Below are 21,916 nucleotides of genomic sequence, written 5' to 3' on the forward strand. Positions count from 1 at the left end.
ATCTCATTTTCTGTAGTTGTAAGAAGGCAGGATGACTGTACAGAAAGTTCTTAAAGAGTTCCTTGTGTTGAAAATACATGGAAAATGATGGAAATAGCTGATATAAAACTAGTCATGTCATTATAACCCCCCAAAATTAGGGCTAGCTTTTGTGCAGTTTTGAATACGTGAACTAGGATAACAAATAATGTGACGTTTTTTGAACGTGTAATACAACTCCTATTATAAAGTAATTTACTGATATAATTTTTAAACTTCACTAGCATTATTAAGAAAGTAAAGTCTTGTCTGAATAAAAGCTTTACTATTTCCCCCACTGATGTATGAGAGCAGTGGGAGAAAATAATTACAAGGAAATGCAATTCTACCTGCAAAGCAATCTGAATTTGGGTTAGTGGGCCAACAAATGAAGAAACTGCTTTGATACACCTAGGTCTCTTGTCAGCAAGGTAAGCTGGTAGTTGCAAAATCAGCACATTGTTTTGGCTGGATTCACTTCAGTGTATTCTGAAAAAAATAATACTTGCTAAAGCAGACTGAGGACCTGGATGTTGCACGATGTCCTTAGTCCCAACAGGAACTTGCAATGGAATATATGCTGACAAGTGCAAGTTCTAGTTCATTTAGATTCTTGAAGTGATTGTGTGATTCATGATATAGGGCACCCACCTTTTAGATGTGAATCATGAAAGATAATGTGCTATGTGAGTTGTTAGAATTTGCTGCTTGTGAGTCTTCACTGGAGTATAAACAAGAAATTGCTTTCATTGCCAGAGAAAACTCTGGGTAGTATTTACTCAGACATTTGTTGTATCTTTGTTTGTTCATGTCTCTCATTATATGTACTACATAAGGTGATACATTGTTTTAGTCACTTGTATGACATGCATTTTTGTCAAAAATGTACTTTCATAGTCAAAAGTTCTGCACCTGTAATTGAGGAGCAGCAGTCTGATTAGATTTTGCTTTATTAGTAATACTGGGTTTTAATCAAATACAATCCCAGACTCCCAGCTTTAGCTTTTTTAATAGCTTAAAGTTATTGGAAAAAAAAGTTATTAAAAAAAATAGGTGACCCATTCTTCTAATATTAAGCTATTAAGGCTTTCAGTTGGTTGAATGACTGTGACTAATATAAATAATGCATTATCCCCTTCCTGTTGATATATTATGAGCACTCTGTATTATCTGAACTTCTCTTTCAACTTTAGTATCAGAATACTATCTAAGTTCTTAAATTTTAAAAGTACAGCTAAAAAGAAATTTTATCCAAACCTGGAACAGATGGCTAGAAGAGGCGGTAAAATCTCCATCCTTGGAGATTTTATAAAACTAAACTGAGCAACATGCTAACTCTAAAGTCAGATCCAGCTTTAAAGTTGGATCTCCTTTGAGGAGACAGGGAGAAGGTGGTGGAGCAGATGACCTTCAGAGATCCTTTACAAGCAATTTTTCTGTTTCTAATGTATTGATTAAAAGCAGATTTCTGTGGTCCTGTCAAGCTCCTCCTTGTTAAATACATCAGTGTGCATTTTCTTTCAGGATGTTTTTGTTCTGTTGCACCAGTGTGCATTGAGGGGTGGAAACTAATTTCTTGATGACTTTAAAAAAATAACAATTCTAATAATACTTATTAGTAAAAATGAAATACATTTTGGTTTTTCCAGGTCAGATTTCAAGTGCCAATTTATGCTTTTCTGAATCTGAGGTTAAAAATGACAAGACCAAGTGTCTTCAATTGTCCTGCACTCACATATATGGACCAAATGGAATGACTCTGTACCCATTCCCTCAGTTAGGTGATTGTGCAGGCTTTTAGGTGTTTATGTGGCTTTTTAATTTTTTTCTCGTTTTGAAAGTGCATACTGAATTAATCACTCCTATTAACAACTTACCTACTGAAACTAGATTGTTGGGCAAGTCATGATGCTCCCATTGTGTACTAATGGAGTAGAGCAGATTATTATATACAGACTACATCTTTTATTTGCAAAAATTGAGAAGGTTCTAGGTTCTATTAAGCTGCTCTTATTGGAGGTACTGACTAGCCTTTATCTCAACAGTAGGAGAAAGGAAAAAACAAAACATAAAGGTACAATAAATCTAAAGAGTGGCTGGTAATGCAGCTTAGTTGTTCACATACGTAAAGCTCCAGTCATACAGGAAACTTATTAAAAAGCAAAACACTATCATGGACTTAAAATGATTATAAAATATTTGATCCCTTGTTCTATACCTCGACAAAATTAGATCCAGAAGTCACTGGTGTATTTGAACTGATAAAACTTGTTCTTTTGTATTGTTTTCTTTCAGCTGTATGACATGTGCAGCTCATGATATATGTTAAGATATGAGACTCTTCAGAGTTGATGCCTGTAATTCAAGATGTTTTTTAGACTAAGCTTTTAGCTGTATAGTAACCACAATATTATAAAACTGTTAGGTATTGAAATTATAGCACAGACTGCAGATTTTAGAGACCTGTTGGAATTATATCTGTTGCAGAAAATTTAGAAAACTTCCCTTGTAACCCAATGCTGACGTTCATTGATTATGTTTTTCTGCTGGGTACACCAATGCTAAATATATGTTAAATTATGGGGTTGTTCTTCAAATGACTAATAGTAACTAAAAAATAAAATTTGATGTAAAAATAAATATATAAACAAAACTAAAACCAGCCAACAACAACAAAACCCACAAACTTTTATAGACAACATCATCATGATTCAGTATCTAAATGACCTTATCTTAAACAAAATCTTGAAACTTAAGCAATTTATGAAAAGTACTTGCATTTTTATCCATTGGTGAATGATAAAGAAGAGGACATAAGAAATTGTATTAAACTGTGTACTCGTGTGCTCAGTTCTTAAATAAGGGGTAAGGAATCTGAGAAACAGGAAACTAAACAATGGAGATAAGAAGAGTAGGATGACAAGCTCCCACGGCTGAATACAGGGTACGTATGATATAAAACTTGTCTTAGCAAATGCTGAGTTCCCAAAGTGTATTTAAACAAGTTATAAATGTCATATTCATGTCCTGTTAGTATGATAAAAAGCTTGCCATTAAGAGGGGGCGCTCATCGTGCTGTCCTGTCAGGTGTGTAAATCGTGGTCTGTAACACACCAGCTCTACCACAGTGCAGCTGGAGGATGTGCAGTTGCAGTGTGGCTGCACCGTGCGGCCTGGGGCAGCTCCTCAGGCTGCTCTTTTTGCTTTCAGCTGTCACAACTTGATCCACCACTTGGTTTTAAGTCATGACTTAAAAAAGTCCCGATGGAATGATGTAAACAGATACTGCACAAAATATGGACTCAAGATTTATTCTGATCCTGAGTAAATATGTGTTGGTTTTTAAATTACACTTGCTATATCGTGTTCTTACTCTCATAGCTATCTCTAAAATCTAGTTGCCTAGTAGAAAGAGGCATCTCTTCCCCTGATCCCCACCCCGTTTTTATTTCTAAGCTTGAGGAGCGTTGTTACTGCGGTCTTACAAATCCAGTAGGAAATTCATTGCTTCAAGTTCTGATGCTTCTACCTGTTTGGTGGTGGTGTGGGGCTTTTTTTTAAATTTTTGTTTTTAATTTTAATGAATTTATTTTTTCATTTTTATTTGAACATTTCTGGTTTGTTTTAGGCAGCAGTGTCACTGGAGGGGACCCGGCCCTCGGCTTCCGCACCCGCCGGGGCCGAGGTCGCTCCGCCGAAGGGTCGCGGCCCGGGGGCGTGGGCAGCCGGGAGCCTTGGGCGCTGAGCGGAGGAGCGCCCCCCGCCGCCGCTAGGGGCGCTGCGCTCCGCCTCACGGGGCCGGGCAAGGGACGCGGACGGGGCCATTCGTGCCGCGGGAGCGGGGGGGGAGCGGGGCCCGGGCGCGGCGCCGGGAGCCCTCGGCGGGCGGAGGGACGCGCCGGGGGGCGGTGGCGGAGAGGCGGGGGAGGCCGGCGGGGGAGGCAGGCGGCGCTGAGGCGGCTAGGCGGGGCGGTGGCGGCGGGAGGGTTGGTGGGGGGGGCGGAGTGGTTGGGGCCGGCGGCGGCCGCCGCGGCGGCGGGGTCAGTTCTCTTTAGTGTTTGCCGATGTTGGAGGCGTCTCCAAAGTGTCCCTGGGAAGCAGGTAACCGGGCCCGCGGGGGCGGCCCCGCGCCCCGCCGCCGGGCGGGGAGGCAGTGGGGACGGGGGGGCCGCACCGGACCAGGCCGGCGCGGGGGGAGGGAGGCTGCTTCAGCCATGATGTCCGAGTCCCCGTCCCGTCTCCCCCGCTTCTTCCTGCCGGCGCAGCGACTCCCGGGGTGAGGGCTCCGCCGGCCCCTCAGCGCCCCCCACCTCCCCGGGGCTGGGCAGGCGCTTCTGCGCCACGGCGCTGCCGGCCCGCTCCGCTCCGGCGGCTGCGGAGGAGGCACCAACTCGCCATCCGCCCGGGGTCCCCGCCCGCCCCCAGCCGCTGCTGAGGGGCGGAAGAGGCGGGCGGGGGCACAGGTGGGCCGCCCCGGCGCCACCGCCTCTGGGGCCCGCGGAGGAGCCGCCGCCGTAGCTCCCACACCGGGGTCCGGCTGCCGGCGGTGGCCGTTGCGCCAAGGCCGGGGCGGGGCCGGGCCGTGCGGCGGGGCTGGGGCTGGGGCTGGGCTCGGTGGGGACCGCGCGGGCCTGCCCTGTCTCAGACCTCGGGAAGTACTTGGGTGCGACCTGAAGTTGCCCCTCGCCGCTCGGCCCGGCCCGGCGTGCTCCCTCGGGCTCGGCGGCGCCGGCTGAGATGCGCGGCCTCGGGGGCGCTGGGCGGTCGCTCGCCGCCGGCGGGGCGAGGGTCGCCGGGCGTTCCTCGCCGGGTCAGCAGCGCCGACCCCGCGGCTCGGCCGCCGCGGTTTTCTGCGCCCTGTTTAACCCCCCTCGCGTTGCGCATCGCGTGCTGCCCCCAAACTTCGGACAGGGCCCGAAACTTCGCCGGCAGGACTGGGCTCTCCCGCTCCCAAAATGGATGTCGGCGTCTTTTCCACGAAGCGATGGGCAGCGGAGCGGTTTGCCGGCCTTTGCCCGAACCGGGGGCTTCGGGGCTGCCGTTGAGCTGGGGGTGAGACCCAGGGAGACACCTACGTTAAACATCCTTTTCCAGGCCACCTGGGCAGTGGGCAGTTATTTTCCCGGTGTTCAGGTCTTCTCGATGGGAGGGAGAAAGTTCATCCTGGTTGCAGCCAGGCCTGGCAGTCACAGCTGTGCCCTCCCGGGAACGCGTGGGCTGCTCAGGGCGTGCTGGGAGGGCAGATCCCGCAGCAGAGCTGTTGCCTTGTAGTGCTCAGGGTGCCACCCGCCAAACCAGTGATGCTCATGTGGAAAATATCCCCAGAGCGCATCTACCTGGTATTGCCTCATGGCCAGCAAGCTGTTTCTGTGGATACCAAGATGTAAGCTGCTCAGGCCATGCTCAGAATGCTCCCCGTGCAGCTACCATGGTACTAAAAAAAAAAGTTTGTATTATAGAGAAGAGTAGGTGAAGTGTTTCTGTTGTAGCCCCTCTCTTTGTGTGAAATACTGTCTTTAACAGTGGTGACGAATGTGCACAAATAGCGGCCTTGCAAGGCGCAAGTAAGGCTATTTGCTCTGGTGTAACTAGGTGTAGTTGTGTTGCACTTCTGTGATTGAGCATATATTGCTATATCTCGCTTAGGTTACTAGTGGCATCAAGCTGTGAAGGAGTAAGGTCTTCCTGAGCAGTGTGGTAATTATAGGTTAGCAGTCTACACCAGTGTAATAATATTAATATATTTAAGTCATCTACTAAATACAGGGAGGCTCTATACAGGTTTTGTTGTGACATTGCTGCCTATAAACAGTGCCAGACTGACAGGTTTCTGAATGAATTCTCTTTTCTAGAAAGCCAGCAGCAGTGCAAGATTTCCACTACTGATCTCCAGCCACTGAACCTTGACTTTATCCTAGAAAAGCTCCTGGAGAGAGATTTCTGCTCTTGCCTGTCTTTGCTAAGATTCCTACTGCTGACAACTAGGAACGGGATTGAGACTGCCCCTGCTTGTTCATAGTTTTTGAGGAGAAGATGCTGTTCAGACTTTGCTTTGCAGAGAATTTCTCAGCAATGTTGCTCAGCTTTAGCAGAAGTCATTCACCTTGGGTTCAGTTAAGCCTGTAGTCTGGAGGCCAGGGTCTTTAAATATGTTGCCAGGTTAAGCTACCTTTTCCCCAATATTTATGTCAAAATAATGAATGTGAATAATCCTACATCCTGAATTGTGAAAGTAGTTTAGAAAGGAACTTCCTAATTTTACTTTCAGGAAAACCTGATCAGAGGTGTTTTAATGACTTGGCCAAGTTTAAGTGAGTACTTAACTCAATCAGCCCCTTCCTTGGGGGCAAATATTGAACTTGATTTTCCTACACAGGTTAATAAACATGACTCCATGGTAATCCTGGTTTACATTGGTGTGAATGTGAGAATCAAATGCTATGTGTTTTATTTGTAAAGTGTTATGAAAAGTGACCTTGGGAAGGTTAGGCAACAGGCTGTAGTGAAGTAGATACTCCGATTCCAAGACTGCTTCTCCAACCATTAAGAAAGCTGCACCTGTCATGCTCTATCTAGACAGTTTGTTTTGACCTGTTGAAAATATGCGGCTATTGATTTGTCAGTCTTCAAAAAGACTGAAAAAACTCTCACCAATTATGTCCAGTCTTTCAGCCTAAAATACATATTTTTATAATGTCATACCATTGGAGAACAAACCTTATAAAGTGTGCAGTTTTCAGTGCCAGATTTTTTTTTGGTGTAGACTTCATAAAGACACCTATACACGTGAGCAGATTTTCTCCCATTGCAGAGTCAGGTGTCTGCTTCCTCATGTGGGTCACTGATGTGGTGTGGAAGGAGCTAACTTTACATCTTTTCAGGATAACGGTGATGACATAACTTGTGCTGATAAGCCATTAAAGCTTCAGTTTTCCTTCCTCTTCTTACATTGATTTCCTATAAGCAACAGCAAGATCTATAAGGTAAGAGTTAGGCCTGTCTTTAGCCAGAACCAATTATTTTGCATTTCTCATATTTGAATCACGCATAGCCTGTGTTTTTCACAATAGTTCTTGAATTTTCTATATCTTCCAAAAAAAGGAAGAGGAACAGGCAGAGAATGGCCCTCTTAAAGCTGCTCTAGGTACTGATGTCAAAATCCACATGGGAAACCAGGAATCCCTGCTACCCCTTTCTGCCTCCACACTTCTCAACTGTTCCTGTTGGTTTTGCCACGTTACGCGTCCAAATACACCCATGTTAGGGTCCGTGCTGCGGAGGCCCTGATGTCACCCAGCCGCCCCTTTTTCATCTCCCTGCTGTTTGCCTATGGGTTCTCTATGTGTGGTCTCTGAAACCATCAGGGCAGGGGTTTCCATTTGGTTGAGGGTGTATAAAGCAGGAGGCCAGGTCAGGGAATGGGGCTGACAGCTCTGCTTAGGGAGGAGAGGGTCTATGGTGCAAGGAGGGGAGCAGAGTTGATCAGAGCCATGTGACAAACTCTGGGAAGAGAGTAAATGGAACCTGTGTATAACATAGTTAATAGATGTATTAAAAGTCAAGGGCTCTGCATTTAGGGGACCTGCGCATTGTCACTGACTAGTCATGATCAGCATTAGCCAAAGTATGTTTGCATTAAAAGATCAAGAGTTCAGTAAAAATCTGAGAGATGTCTTGTCAGGCGTTGTTCTGGAAACTATTTAGAATATAAAAAATTGCTTCCCACAACTCCTAATCTAAAAATGAATTTTGAAAAACCATCTGTGTTAGTGTAATACTGTAGTCACATGCATGTCTGTAGCTATTCAAGTTTGTTCATACTTCACCTCAAGAGCAACTGTTTTGTGTTGGTTTTTTTTTTTAAGCTGGTAGTACTTGGAAAGTTTCCCACTAGTGAAATCTGTACTCCAGGGTCACATTGTGCTCACCTGTGTCATACCGCATCTTTTCTGTTGGATTAGTCAAGTACATTTGTATGTAGTAGGTCACTAGTATGTTACAAATGTATTGACATGTAGCCAAATAAATTCAAACTATGAAATTGATTTTCTTTTTTTTTTCCTCTTAAAGAACACTCTTTTTTTGGCATATTGAGTTATTTAATTTTGTGAATGCAGTGTATTCCTATATCCTCATAATCTTCTAATTTAATCACCATTAAAATGATGCGAGGGGGGCCTTTTTAGACTAATTAGAAGTGAGTGTTTGAGCACAGGTTCCTGTTGGTGTTTGAGGAGGTCCTAGTGATAGCCAGTGGCTAAGCATTATGGTGAGTATGGGTTAACCTGTCATCCTTAGTTTCTGGGCAAAGACAGCTTCAGAAGATGTTTACCATAATACCACATGCTCGAAGGGTATGTTTACAGACTCATCTTCTGAAAACTTCTGAAGGCAGTGGTCACGTGTCCAGTTTTGCTGCTTGCCAGCTTTGAGGAGACTGTTTGCCTCCAGGCTGAAGGAAATGTTTCTGAGCGTGGGAGACTAGATGTTCTTGGGAAGTTTCTTGTACTGGAAGTGGTCACCTGTTGGAACAAGAAGATTTCTTTAAGAGATGACAAACCTTTTTATTGCTATTGCTATTATTGGTTTCTTGGGTTTGGCAGCTGTTACGTATTTGTAGTTTCCACTTTCTTATACAATAAACCCAGTTAAAAAAAGTAGTGTTGTACAAATATAGGGACATTTCAATGTAGTAAACATGCAGATTGGTGCCAGTAACTGAAGATGTCCACATAAGTAACTGGCTGTAAATCCATGTCACCCAGATGATACAGCTGTACAACTGATAAATTTTGCAGGGAAGAAATCAAGCTACTGTTCCCAAGGTGGAAGTGCAGAACTGATACAAAGCAATGGTTGGTCACTGTGCAGCATATTCAATTGTACTGATACAAATAAAGCAGTGAAATAAAGAAGTTTGTAGGAGCTTGGCTTTGTTAGAAAAGAAGAAGAAATAATGTAAAATTGCTTGTTAAGAAGTCGTGCGTTCTTTTTTGTTATTCCCACCCCCGTCTCCCTCCTTGGTTCCTCTTCAGTCCTGGATACTGGGTTGCAGGGCTTTTTCCTTTCCAGACTGTGGAAAATGTTTTCTCTGCTTTTTCTTTCATAGTACTTAAACCTGCCTGCTTTGAACTGTTTTCTCTCTGTGGTGGCAGTATCCCTTAAGTGGACATTGCTGGTGGGTATTTTGCTTAAGAGTATACACCCAAGAGACTATTCCTTTTGTACCTGTTTTAAGGCCTGGAAATCTTAATTAATGACTCCAGAGGGATTTTCTCAAGAACCTTTCTGACCCTCTTATAATTCCATACAACACACTTACTGGTCTTATAGATGTCCTCTTGGCTTCTGCATGGCAACTAAGGCTGTCTGTCCTTCATGAAGGAGGATGAGAAGCTTGCCCTGGATCAGGAGGCAGGTAAAGCTCACCTTGGTTTCTCAGAGACATCTCTCAACATTATCTTTTAGCTGAATCTCCATGGTTAGATACAGGATTTGATATCTTCAGAAGGAAAAATGATCTGCATCATCTTTTTTCTTCACCCTTCTTCAACTGACCGGTCTTTATCACTTAGAGCCTTAAACAAGTGAAAAGTTACTGAAGATGCAAGGACTGGATCCCATTTCCATGGGCTTGATGGAGTTTTCATTGATGAGGACATTCTGGATGTGAATTCTCTTCTGAAACCGACCATTCCACAAGTTACTCTTGGTGTCAACTCACCAGAGGTGGTGGCTTTGGAGGCCCTTTTTCGTGTGACCATTAAGCTATAGGTAAAACTTTGATTCAGTTTTTGTGGTTCTCTTCGAATCCCACTGCAGTCAGAACCCCTTGGAGTTTGTGACATTTGCCTTCATTACAGGTAGGCATGAAAGCAAACCACTGCTGTAGCTAATGGGGCCAATCTTTAATGCTGTAGCTTTAATACCATACTTGAAGTATTTTAAAAGAGATTGGAAGCAGCAACTTACCCGTTCTGGCTTTTCCAAGGCTTTTAAGCTACCTCTGCACTCACTAGGAATTTTGGCATCACTAGCACCAAAAAAGCAGCAGCTTTATTTGCTATCGTTGCAAATACTGCCTGGTGCTGTTTACGTTCATGCACTTCATAGCTGACAGGAGGAAGGAAGACATGGTTACTATCAAACTAATATACCTGATATATTCGTAGGGCAGGACAGAGCACTGCAGGTGTAAAGGGTTAGCTGAGGCAGTTCTGGTTCCAGGGCCTACTCTGCTTTTCAAATGTACATGTCTGCTGTTGCACTGGATTGGAGACCTCAGTTCCACAGCTCTGGAGTCTTCACTTCCACCTAAACTTCTGCTGCTGGCATGTCAGAGCCAAGATGCTAGATGACTTTTGGGCTATGAGCACTCCTTCCCTTTGTTAACAATGGACATCCTTTTTCACAGGAGGTGTAACTGTATTGGGCATCTGTATGTAGCCAAATAACACCTTCTCTTGGAGATCCTGGAAAATAGGGTCCTTCCCTTTTGCAGTTTTGCATGGTTTTTTGTTTGTTTGTTTCTTTTAAATTTGACTTTGGTTTTGAAGGTGAGGATGTCATGGGTGAGATGGACAAATGACATAGACCAAGTTCTTCCAGGATGAAAGTAGTAGGTGCCATTTATTGCCACAAGTGCATTTTTATGCAGTTTTACCAGTTCATGTATTTCTTCATTATTGGTTACAGGTTACAGCAGTAACATTTCATTGGCTAACTTTGCTATCATCCATGTTACTCTTCCACTCCCTTCTCTCTCGCAGGTACACATTAATATCTCCGGATACTCCTTTACTCCTATCTTTCTCATGAGTAGGCCTTAATATCTTCAAGGTTAATTTCTGTTCCTATGCCCTCCATCAGGGAATCCACGGACCCACCATAGTCCCCCACATGAGGAACAGGAGTCTTAGCTCAGTAGTGAACAGAAGCATTACCTCCCTGCTAGTTCACAGGCAAGTTTGTTCTTTCACTCTGGTTTAGGGTGGTTCCAGAGTCACAAAAGCTGACTACACCCTGCTGAAGGTAATGGTCCCAGAGTCCTGAAAGTACTGTAAGCGGTGAGAAAGTAATTCCTTTAAAGGGCAGCTCAGAGCATCATCCATATATCAAGCCTGCTTCCGTATAGTTGTGAGCCTATGCTGTTGCAGACGGCATTGTCATTCCTCATATATGCAAACTACTTTTACACTTTTGCTCATTTCTAGATGCTGTTTCCTTTTATTTTGAATCATTTCTTGTTACCGCTGAATCAGGTTGCACTTTTAGCCAGGATTGTCCCTTCTTTCATTTCTGACTCTTTATCTGTGCAAAAATACTTGAAAGAATGCCAAACTTTAATTCATGGTTTGTTTACATTTTTTTCCTGTAGTAGTTATGCGTATAACTTCCTTTTGTCTGGGGAAACAAGTTATTCTGCATCATCAACTATATGGATGAAGATCTCTTATTTGCTGTCTTATGACATATCCTACTTGATACCACTAGTACATAAGTTGAAGGAAAAAGGCTCCTGGTTTTGTCATGCTGGTTCTGTTCACTCACAGTGTGCTCAATTTGAACCATATCTCTTTTTACTGGCAGTCTTCCTCTCTGTTGATGGTTGTTAGTTTAGCTTCCTCCTCACTGATTCAACTGCTGCAGAGATAAATCTTTTGCCATCCTGCCAGATGCATGTAGTCTCTGTGCTGCAGCAGAATGTGTGCTCAGTGTGCAGCAAGTTTATAATATTTGGCTAAAGTTTAGCACTGATCAGATATCCAACGGTTTTTCTTCAGCGTTTTCTGGTTTTGCTAACTCTGAAAAGATGTGTAAGCATGCCACTAGGATTTTTTCCTCTCCCCAGATTGTCAGCATCTTCTATAATCTGCAGTCTCTTCAAAGATAAATAACTTATTTGATTATGTTTCATTGCACAGCTTTGTAATTTCTGGCCAAAGTGTGGGTTTGCTGCAAGGGATCGGTACATGATTGCTGTCCTTGTGTACCTTAACTGAGTTGTTGATGATTCTTTTCGTTCTCAGGATGCTTGAGGAGTCTGCATTGATAGCTGCCTGCTGTATGTGGCCGGATCGTTACCTCTGTTCCCCTTGGCTTTCTCTCTTCACTCTTCCAGGCACGTCTCTTCCCATCTGGAGCCCAGTGTTAGTAGCTGCAGGTCACCACTGGCTACATATGACCTGTCCACTTCCTTAATTTTTGGACTATTTGTTTTCATTGTTGTTGACCGAGGCTTTTGTCATCAATTTTGCAATGGTTCATGACCTTGCCTCCAAACACAGAATCTCTAAACTGTTAATTTTCTCCAGTTGAAAACTTGGATTTTGTGCTTTCCTTATGTCAGAGAACATGGTACATTCAGTCCAATGCTCAGTAATTCTTTTACCTTTATTCATCAACTGAGGAGATACGCACTTAACATAGGGATGAGACTCTTTGAACTCTGTAGAGCTGATTTGACAAGGTCCTATTCTGTCCCCTACTGAGCAAGGCACTAGTCTCATGAGCTGTATGTTGAAATTATCTTATATCTAAGCATCGCAAAATGTATCTATGGGAGAGCTGAGAGAAGAGGAAAACTCCAGGAGTAATTCATGAATCAGAGATGGCAAATTGACCCCAGTTGTGTCTGGAAGCTGCAGCTTGGAAGCTGTATGAGACTTCAAGGCGATGTTCATCACTCTAGTGAAATACTGGTTTTGTTTAAATACACTCATGAAGAACAAAAAAGGCACAAACCCTAGAATTTTATCTAATTCTAAAAACAGAGCATAGCATCCACTGCTTTGTCTACTGAAACCTCATTCTCTGAGAATCTTGTAGCTGTTAATGACAGGGGAGAGATTGCAGTATGAGGAGGGCTGGTAGCAAGAGCTGTAACTTTTTGCAGAGAAAAAGGCATATTTCTGCTATTTCCCCAAACTTAGTTAGTTACTTGAAATGTGAGAAGCAGTTGGTTACAGGCAGTCAAGGAAAACCGAGGTAATTTTCTGAATTCCATTATTAATATGCAGTTTCTAGTTAGGGAATAAACTTTTAGTCAATAAATAATTTTTGCCTGCTTCAGAACAAAATAATAGTTGTAGGTATGTATTACTTAGATTATTCCTAGAGTAGTTTGTAATTTAAAGTCAGTCAAAGCTTATTTGAGATGTTAGGAATATAACTACGAGTTGCTAGTGCAAATTGAAAAAGATAGCTTCTAGAAATAGATATGAGGGAAATTTAAAAATACTAATTAAATAAGAAACTAGGAGCTCTGACTATACTCCAGTATCACAACTAAGGAACCAGTTACAACTGTGATGCACACGAATCTGTAGCAGCAGCGTGTTAAGTCTGAGTTGTGTTTTTTTCATTGACTTACTTAATCCTCTCTGCACTTCAAAGCTGATGATTGATTGTTAAACTAGTGGCTTAGGCTTCCCTTTTTTTCAGCTATTTTTCTTCATGAAAAATCTTAGTAATTCATTTTTGCTTAACCTAAGGTAAATGTGGTTTACCTGCCCATCATCTGCTGTAAGATGATACGATGACCTCTGTATGTGATGGCAGCCATAACCATTTTAGTATAACCCCTTGAGTGTTAGTGGAATATTTAAATGGTTGCACTTGATTGACTTATCCCAGAAAGTAAAAATAAAATATATTTCTAATAAGTTGTTCCACATTTTTCTAATCTCAGCTTCTGTGTTCACAATTTCTGGAGTCACTGTATTAATTAGTTATCTCCTTGAACATTTCTGACATGTTTTGTGTGTTTAAATTTTGAGGTGGCCCTGGAAATTCAGCTTAATTTGTGTCAGTGTTGCCTTGAGTCTCTCTTGATTGTCTTACTCTCCCTTCTTCAAGGACTGGGACCAGGTGTAGTCACCTTTTCAAAACATTAGAAATATGACTGCATATGGCAGAGTGTCTGAAGAGATACAAGTTTTCGGTTTTGAAGGAATCATAGTTGCTTTACAGTCACAATAAGGAAAAGATCTAAAGAGTTACACTGCTGGACAGCCAGCTTTTGTCCTTTGGATTAGTTGTTACTCCTAGTTGTAGTAGACAAATATGATGAAGGATATTACCCTCCAGCATTGGGGAGTGCAGGTGTCATCCTGCTTCTGATCTGTAGGCCATTATAGGCAAATGTAAGCTAGTTTTTTGGATATACCTCAAACCATGATGGTTTTGGATGTGAACAGCCTTCAACGAAGAAGGTGCTGATGATCAGCTTGCTGTTTCATGAGGGAGTTTCACATTTTCTTCTCTCTAATAACTCGGGGTATTCTGGCTGGGTCAAACCAATGGCTGTGTCTGAACCAATGTTCTGGCAAGATGGTTCGATTTCTTAGCATAAAGTTTGTGGCAGTGTGAGAGCTGGGTTAGCTCATATTGGCTGTTGGAAATTTCAATGGCATTTTTGACCATCTTCTCTGTTTCCTGGACAGCAATAATAAATTGAGACAAACAAACTTTCTGATGAGTTTCTTTGTAAGGTAGTGGATATTTATATGAAGCAACCTAACCTTTCACTCTTGGGCTTTGGGTTATAAACAGGTTGAAAAGCATGGTGATGCTCAAGTGGCTCAGTTTCTGATGCAACAGATTGACTTTCCTTATCTTTTAGTTTTCTTCTGGCATTGAAATCTTCGAGTTGATAATCTGATTGATCTCCCTTGTCATTTCAAATGGGAGTTTTGTGATTAAGCTTTCCAAACTGCTGTGATGCCAAGCAGCTGTAGCCATGAAGCATTTGCTCTGACTGCAGACTGTCTTCTCTGAGAGATTTCCAGATGTTTGGGTTTTTTGTTTTGTTTCAGCCTTTGCTTCAGTGATCTTTGATGTCAGTGAAGGTGTTTTGTGAGAAGAGCAATCCTTTTTCCATTGTGGTTCAAGATGAGCGTTAATGAAGTTTCTAAGGAGCTGTGTTTCATATCTGCCTGTGAAGTCTTCACCTGAGACCTTAAGTGGCTGTCCAGTACACACAGGACCGGACTGTAATTTTTCTGTTAGAGGAGAAAATTAGCCCAGTATACAGACTGGGCTCGTTTAGTTTTGCTTCACGCAGTTAAGATACACTGTGGCCTGAGTTGCTCCTTTCTCAGCTTTTTCACGTCAGCCTTGCTGTTGCCAGGGCAGCAAGGGAAGAGCTGCATTCCTGCCTGTCGATATGCTCTACTTTCTGTTAAGTTTCTCTCGTTACAAGTTTTTAGACTCTTGCACATCCAGATGTGCACAAGTACAGTCAGTACTCAAACCCCTGTGTTTTCTTTCATTCCTTAAAAAATTACGAGTTTAGACACTTGGCCTGTATTTGGAAACCTGAATTATACATGTCTCTAATCCCTACCTGAATCCTCATATCTCACTGTAAAGCAGTGCCATATGGTACAGGTATAACTTGTTCTGGTGTGAGATACACTGTGCCTGTAGATGGCCTTGTAGATCATGCGTTCTTCGTATTAGTTGCTTGTCTCTTGCTCCAGTGGCTTAAGCAATTTACTACATCCAAAATGTTTGCTTATTATATTTTCTCTGTGACATATACTATGTATTTCAAGTTATATGAATCTTAACTCGATGGCAGGGTAAGCTTTTTTTGTTCTAGCCCCTTTGCTAACACATCATAACTAAATGACAACAAAAATCCTGACTTTTGGCTATTTTGTTGACTGAGAAAAATCATAGTTTTTCATCTTTGATTCCATAATTAGTTATTTTCGTTGGTCTGGTTTTGTTTGGAAATTTTCCTTTCTTTCCAAAATTACAGAAATCTATTTTAAAGAGAGCTGTTAAAGATTGAATTGGTAACAGATGCAAATAATATGTATTCCCAAGTAGTGGTCATTGATTTAGGGACTCATATGCTTCGTGTAGCATTTTGGGTCAACATAATATTGGAGATCAGGTAGTCGATACAGTTTCATGATGAAAGGAATTGGCAAGACGAAGCAGTCTGTAGCTCAGTCCTCTGAGTCTTAAGTTGTTTTTTTGTTTGTTTTAACATGCTTGTACTGTGTAGCAATTCAAAAGGAAAGTTGAGCTGACTGCTGAACAACTGGCCGAAAAGTATTCTGAGTGCAGATTCTTAATCTGTTCGGTTTCCCACTTGATTATTTTTTTCAAAAGTACCTTCCTGCCTCTCCTCAGAAAGCTTCTTCCTGATCGTATATAGGAGTTAGCAAAGGTAATTCCTCTGTGGATGATAATATCCTTACAAAAACAACTTCTGTGTTTCCTGAAAGTATGATAGGATTTAATGTTCTGACCTGGCATTCACTTCAGCCGCCTGGCCCTGCCTTGCCGTCCTGGGCGTTTGCCTGCACTGCTCCTCTGCTTCAGTCCAAGAGCAAAGGAAGCGGCTTGTGAGGAGCTGGAGTTTTTAGTCAGTTCTCAGGGACTGGGTTTAGCATTGAGCAAGCAGGGGAACTTTTTTGTAGACCTTGCAGCTCCTTGGATTTTGAGTATTAGTGTCTAATATTCTATGTCAATTCACCTTCCTTTTTGTGAACATTTTTGTCTTTGGTTGTAAATTACTTTATCAAAATAACCATAATAAAAGAGTTCTGCTTTGTGAGATTTTTTTCCCCTCCCTCTTATACTTCGGGAAAGTTAAAAAAAAAGGAAAATGCTTTTAAGGCCTGACTTTACTTAGTTGTTAATTAGCCGGTAGCTATGCCCAGATTTCCACTGAAATTCAGATTATCTAGTGCAGGGGTGTCAAACTCATTTTCACTGGGGGCCACATCAGCCTTATTGTTGCCTTCAAAGGGTCGAATGTAATTTTAGGACTGTATAAATGAAGGAATAGTTACAGTGAGGCTGACGTGACCCCCGGTGAAAATGAGTTAGGCAGCCCTGCTCTAGTGTAAGGCACTGTAAAAAAACCAAACAAAACCAAACAAAACACCAGAAAAACCAGGCCACAGGTTTCTGAAGGTGAAATTGTTGAGATTGATGAGATCATGGCTTTTGTGTGGAGCAGTGTGAAGGAGCTGAACTTCAGCGTGTGGTTTGATGGTGGAGCTAAGCGGATTAGCAGGAGCTGAAAGGGCTAATTCCTTGCGCCCACTCCAGGTCAGGAGTTTGTGGACCGCCCTGCACAGACATGGATGCTCCTCTGATCTTCCTCCTCACCCGCACGTGAGCTGGTTCAGTGAGGTGAATGGACAGAAGAATATTAGCTTTTTGCTGGAGGGAAGAGAGGATGCGAGGTTGTCCCTGCTATGGCAGCAAGTCATTGGATTAGTTTGGCTGTTGGCAAAAGACCCGTAGTAAGGCAAAAACCAACAAATTGATGGAGGAGCAGATGGGGAGGACCAACTGTAATATATAATAAATGTATAATATACATATTAGACCCTCTGTGATTTCATATGTAGTTTGCCAATTTTGCCTATTTAAAATGTTGAAATATGATAAATTTTATTAGTAATTCTAGATAACCACCTGGTAACTGGTGCTTTAAGTCATGCTTTTGCTAAAGTGCTGCTGTGTGGCTATCTTGTTGTTTGTTTTTATAGAACAGAAAAGATTGAATTAACAGCTGCTCTGAAGGTAATGCAGAGCTGTGTGTTTTCTGTCATCCCCAAATAAGCTATTGGATATAACATGGTAAAAAGACATTACATAAAGCTTGGGACTTATGTAGTACTTCTTATGTTAGTGTACATGTATGTATAAATATTTACCATAAATGTGAGAAATGACACACAAGAAGAGCATTTTACGTTTATGCAGTTTTGTATGCTTTTGTCTAACTGAGTGAAGTAATATCAGGAGAACAGAAGGAGAATGGAGAGTTTAATGGAATTTTAAGGCTAAAACTAAAACCAAACCCTCCTTAGGAAGCTGTTGCTTCTATTAGGGTTGGGACTTTTCTATAAGAATCACATTAACAAGCTGCTAACCAAAGCTGGGGTTGGTCTGGAAAAAACTCTTACGATGTTGCTTGCTTAAACATTGCCCCCAGTCTGTTGTAATGCTGTTCCTGTACCTTTCAATATTTTCACTAATGATGTGGATGAAACAGTACACTTATTAAATTTGTAGATGCTGTAAAGCAGACTCGGAGGAGACTGCAACCATTTTTGAACTAGAATTAGAATTCAGTGTGATATTGAAAAATTGAAGGAGTTGAGTTTTTTTACTTTTTCTTTTTTTTTTTTTTTTTTTTTTTTAAATAAGGGATTTAAAGGAAGACAAGAACAAAGTCTCATTAGTTGCAAAACAGTCAGATTCACAGAGTGCAGGCTTGAATTTGCTGGACAGCAGTTCTGTAGAGAGGGACCCGAGATCATTAATGTGATACTGCTGTGAAAAATAGGCACTGATTAGAATGTATGAGCAGAAATAGATACAAGATATGTCAAGTAATTTTTCTTGTTCAGCAGTGGCTGGCCCTCAGCTGTTACCTTTGTCAAGCACTTCACAAATATGTAGTACATGCCGTGTGTTACACACTTGTGCGGATTAGATCTGGTACGTTGGGTTGTATGACGGAGCCATGTGAAAGCGTGATAGCACCCTGCTGCGTAAATGCCTTTTCACTTTCTGCACAGATGAAGTCCACTCTTCCGTTTCAGCTGCTAGGGTCATTAGTTTCTCCAACTGCTGTTTTTTCATACAACTTGTGGTTCAAGTCAAGTATTGCTTTTTTTTTCAATTTTTCTACTATGTAAAAGTGTATTTAACTTGAAAACTCATTGTTCATGTTTTCTGCGTTTTGTGCTGTCTTATCTGTCTGCCTTTACTTATTCAATTAGTGTGACATATTCTAAGAATTATTTCACCTGAGCATTTAATTCACACCTCATATCAAGATCTAAAGTGATTCATGTTCTAGAAGAGTACAAGAAATTATAATAATCAGAAAAAATATAAGTAATTCTTTATGTTGTGTGGTACTTTTTTAGCATGACACAAGTGTATTCACAGCTGTTAAAAATATTCTGCACCTGTGAGTATAACTAAATCAATGTTATTTTTCCTAACTTACCAGAAAAGTTAATGGAACATTAGCAATATTTTAACTTTCAATTGTGAAGCAGTTTTGTTTTGTTGTTTTAATGTGAGTTTGTTTTGGATTGGTTATTTTTAGTGTGAAAGTTTGGAGTTTAGACATAGTTTAACAGGAAAGTTAATAGCGTTTAATGAAACCTGTATACAAATTGCTTTCAAAAGTGGAAATTAAGTCAAATGCAATTATAGTATAATGACATTCCTTTAAATGCCTGCTATAACGTTTCTAATACAGCTGTGCAGGTTAGTAAGAGAGGAAAGAGGATTGCAGCATTTCGGAAGGCACCATAAGCTCTGGAATAGAACTTAAAAAACACGGCAGGACTGCGGCTTGCGGACTCTGACTGGGCAGGCAGGGACGTGATTGAGATTGCCAGCAATGTCATTGCTGTGGTGTCTCGGCGTGGCAGCTGGATAAAGACACGGAGCTGTGTGTCACAGCTGCCCAGCCTGGCCTTTGAGCAGTCCCAGCATCTGCAAGCGCTGCCCAGCGGGGAGGGAAACTCCTCTGGAGACGCTGGGGTGTAGCCGTTCCCTAGACACGAGTTGGGTTGGCCGACTGAAATGAGAGCTTCTCTGGTTGTGTTCATAATATCCTAAATAAACTACCCCTTTCGTATACGGCCAGTTTTTTCAAAAATGTCCACGTAGAAGATGTAAAATTATTTTTGATTATATAACTGCATTTAATCTCTGACCATCTTAGTGAAATCTCTCTCCCTCAAGTCCTACAATTTGTTGTGTAGTAGCAAACAGGTCTGTGCCCATAGTGGGAAGGCCCCAAAATGTTTTTGCTTCTCTGTTTATAAGATGATATGTAAAATATGTAAAGAAAAGATGTAGCATATAGATTTTGTCTCCTTTTGATGACATTGAAGATTATTTGCTTGGTAATGTGAAAATGACATGACAGCAGCATATCAACTATATTCTCTCTGTTGTCTATTAGAGGATTTTTAGAACTGATTACAAATTCATTATCTTCACATCTCATATACTGAAGAGTTAGTACCTACAATTATGTTTAGCTCCTGGGCATTTTTCTTCATGCAGATCAATTTATAAAACAGTTATAGTTTCTTGTGGGAGTTTTTTTGGCTTTAGATATACAAGAAAACTAATAAAATAAACAAAGCCCCACACCTAATATGTTATGATTTTATTCTAATTTCACAGTTTAATTTCCGGTGTACTTTACTGTAGGATAAATAATACATTTTTTCTCCTAAACTTTATAGAAGTTCCTTTTTAGAATTCCTTGATATTATTATCAAACTGATTTTTTTTTATTCTTAATAGAAAAGGACCAATCCTACAAAATATCCCAGCAATACTATAGGAGCTATAAATATACTTCATTATTTTATTTGGTTATTTGTAATTTCTGCTTTCTTGAAACAAGAAATAAACTTTCGTAATACTGAAAGCTAGGCAGGGCACTGCCCTAGAATTATGTGTTTGGTAGTTTCTCATACAATATTACATGGGTGATGGCTTTCTTGTGGTTATAAGCTAAAATGCTGTAAATACTCTAAGGCAGGGGTGTCCAACTCTTTTTCACCGGGGGCCACATTTATACAGTCCTAATATTACATTCGGCCGCTTGAAGGCGACCACATGGCTGATGTGTCCCCTGGTGAAAATGAGCTCGACACGCCTGCTCTAAGAAGTTTCTTAAACTTGAATTATTGCGATCCTGTTTCAAGTTATATTGTTTTCGTTTTAAAGATGTTTAAAAAATATGGCCTAGTTCTGCCGTCATTGACTTTGATGTTTACAATTAAGGAGCATTTTGAATGAATTCTGATCTATATGAATGTATTTAAAATCAGAATGAAACATGTAGTATACCAATTAATTCTGTAGTTATACACATCCTCAGTCTTTAAATTAGGCCCCTATAACAGTACTGCTGTGTGATATTTGCTGTTAAGTGGCAGTGGGATTTTTACAGTCTGAATTTAGTATTTTTGAATACATTAAGTATTTGAATATATCTCAGCTGACTGCATATGTACTTTTGAAATCTGTCACTATTAGCATTTTACTTATGGTATTTATGAAAATGGCAAGTGATTGCATCTTAGCTTCATTTTAATTCTTTTTAGAGATCTAGGGATTTAAATCAGTTGTCTGGTTTTCCTCAGTAATAAAAATGGCATTCCACTCTGAACCTCTTCTCCAAAGCACAGTCACAGTAGTAGAATTTATTATTTTCTTTATACTAGTACAACTCTGCTAAAGTTGGTGTATTGAGTGATTTGGATCTGAATAGAGGTACTTGGATATTTTTTAATGGATTGGGAGGGAGAAGGGCAAAAATACAGATTTAAAAAAATTGTATAGTTGAACTCATTTCAATAAGACCCTAATTAGGAAGGTCTCCATGATGGAGGAGTGCTGGGCTCTATCCTCCCCTGCCTTTGTCAGGGGGACCAGGGCTGCTGCAGGGAGAGGTCCCAGGTACAGCTTTTCATTGACTGTTACAGGGTTCATCTCTCTGTCTTTGCTGTACAGACTGTATAATATAATGTGAAGCCTAAAAAATAGTCTCTGCCCATGCTGCTGAATTAAATACATCATCATTTGCTCCTGATGCCAAAAGGAGAATCCTAAGACTTTTCCCTGAGGACTGAGAATGACAGCCTTCTCATTTGGGTGGATTACCTCAGGTGCCTGCTGGCCTCTGAACTACTCCCCTGTGGTTTTTGCAAGACTCTTTTGTCAGCAGCCAAAATTTTGCCAAGGAGCTTACTCTCTGTGAATAAGATGAAGGAGCCGTGCCCTGACCCTGCTTTGTTTATAAATGTAGACTTGGCCAGAGGACAGGTACTGGTAATAAAGAATCTCATTTGCGTAGATGGAAAGAGATGATTAGTAC

The 21,916-nt window shown here is 41.4% G+C and overlaps 1 protein-coding gene across 1 annotated transcript in view; it reads left to right on the plus strand.

Annotated features, from left to right (window-relative positions):
• Nucleotides 1–4,080: 4,080 nt before the first annotated feature.
• The window catches only part of STAU2 (staufen double-stranded RNA binding protein 2), a gene marked incomplete at its 3' end in the record, with an annotated part of 173,483 nt that continues 155,647 nt past the window's right edge, over nt 4,081–21,916 (plus strand). Inside the window, exon 1 of the mRNA XM_080339785.1 lies at nt 4,081–4,119. The remainder of the gene's footprint in view (nt 4,120–21,916) is intronic.

Source organism: Nesoenas mayeri (genome assembly GCF_963082525.1).
Source record: "Nesoenas mayeri genome assembly, chromosome: 2".
Taxonomy (NCBI): Eukaryota; Metazoa; Chordata; class Aves; order Columbiformes; family Columbidae; genus Nesoenas; species Nesoenas mayeri.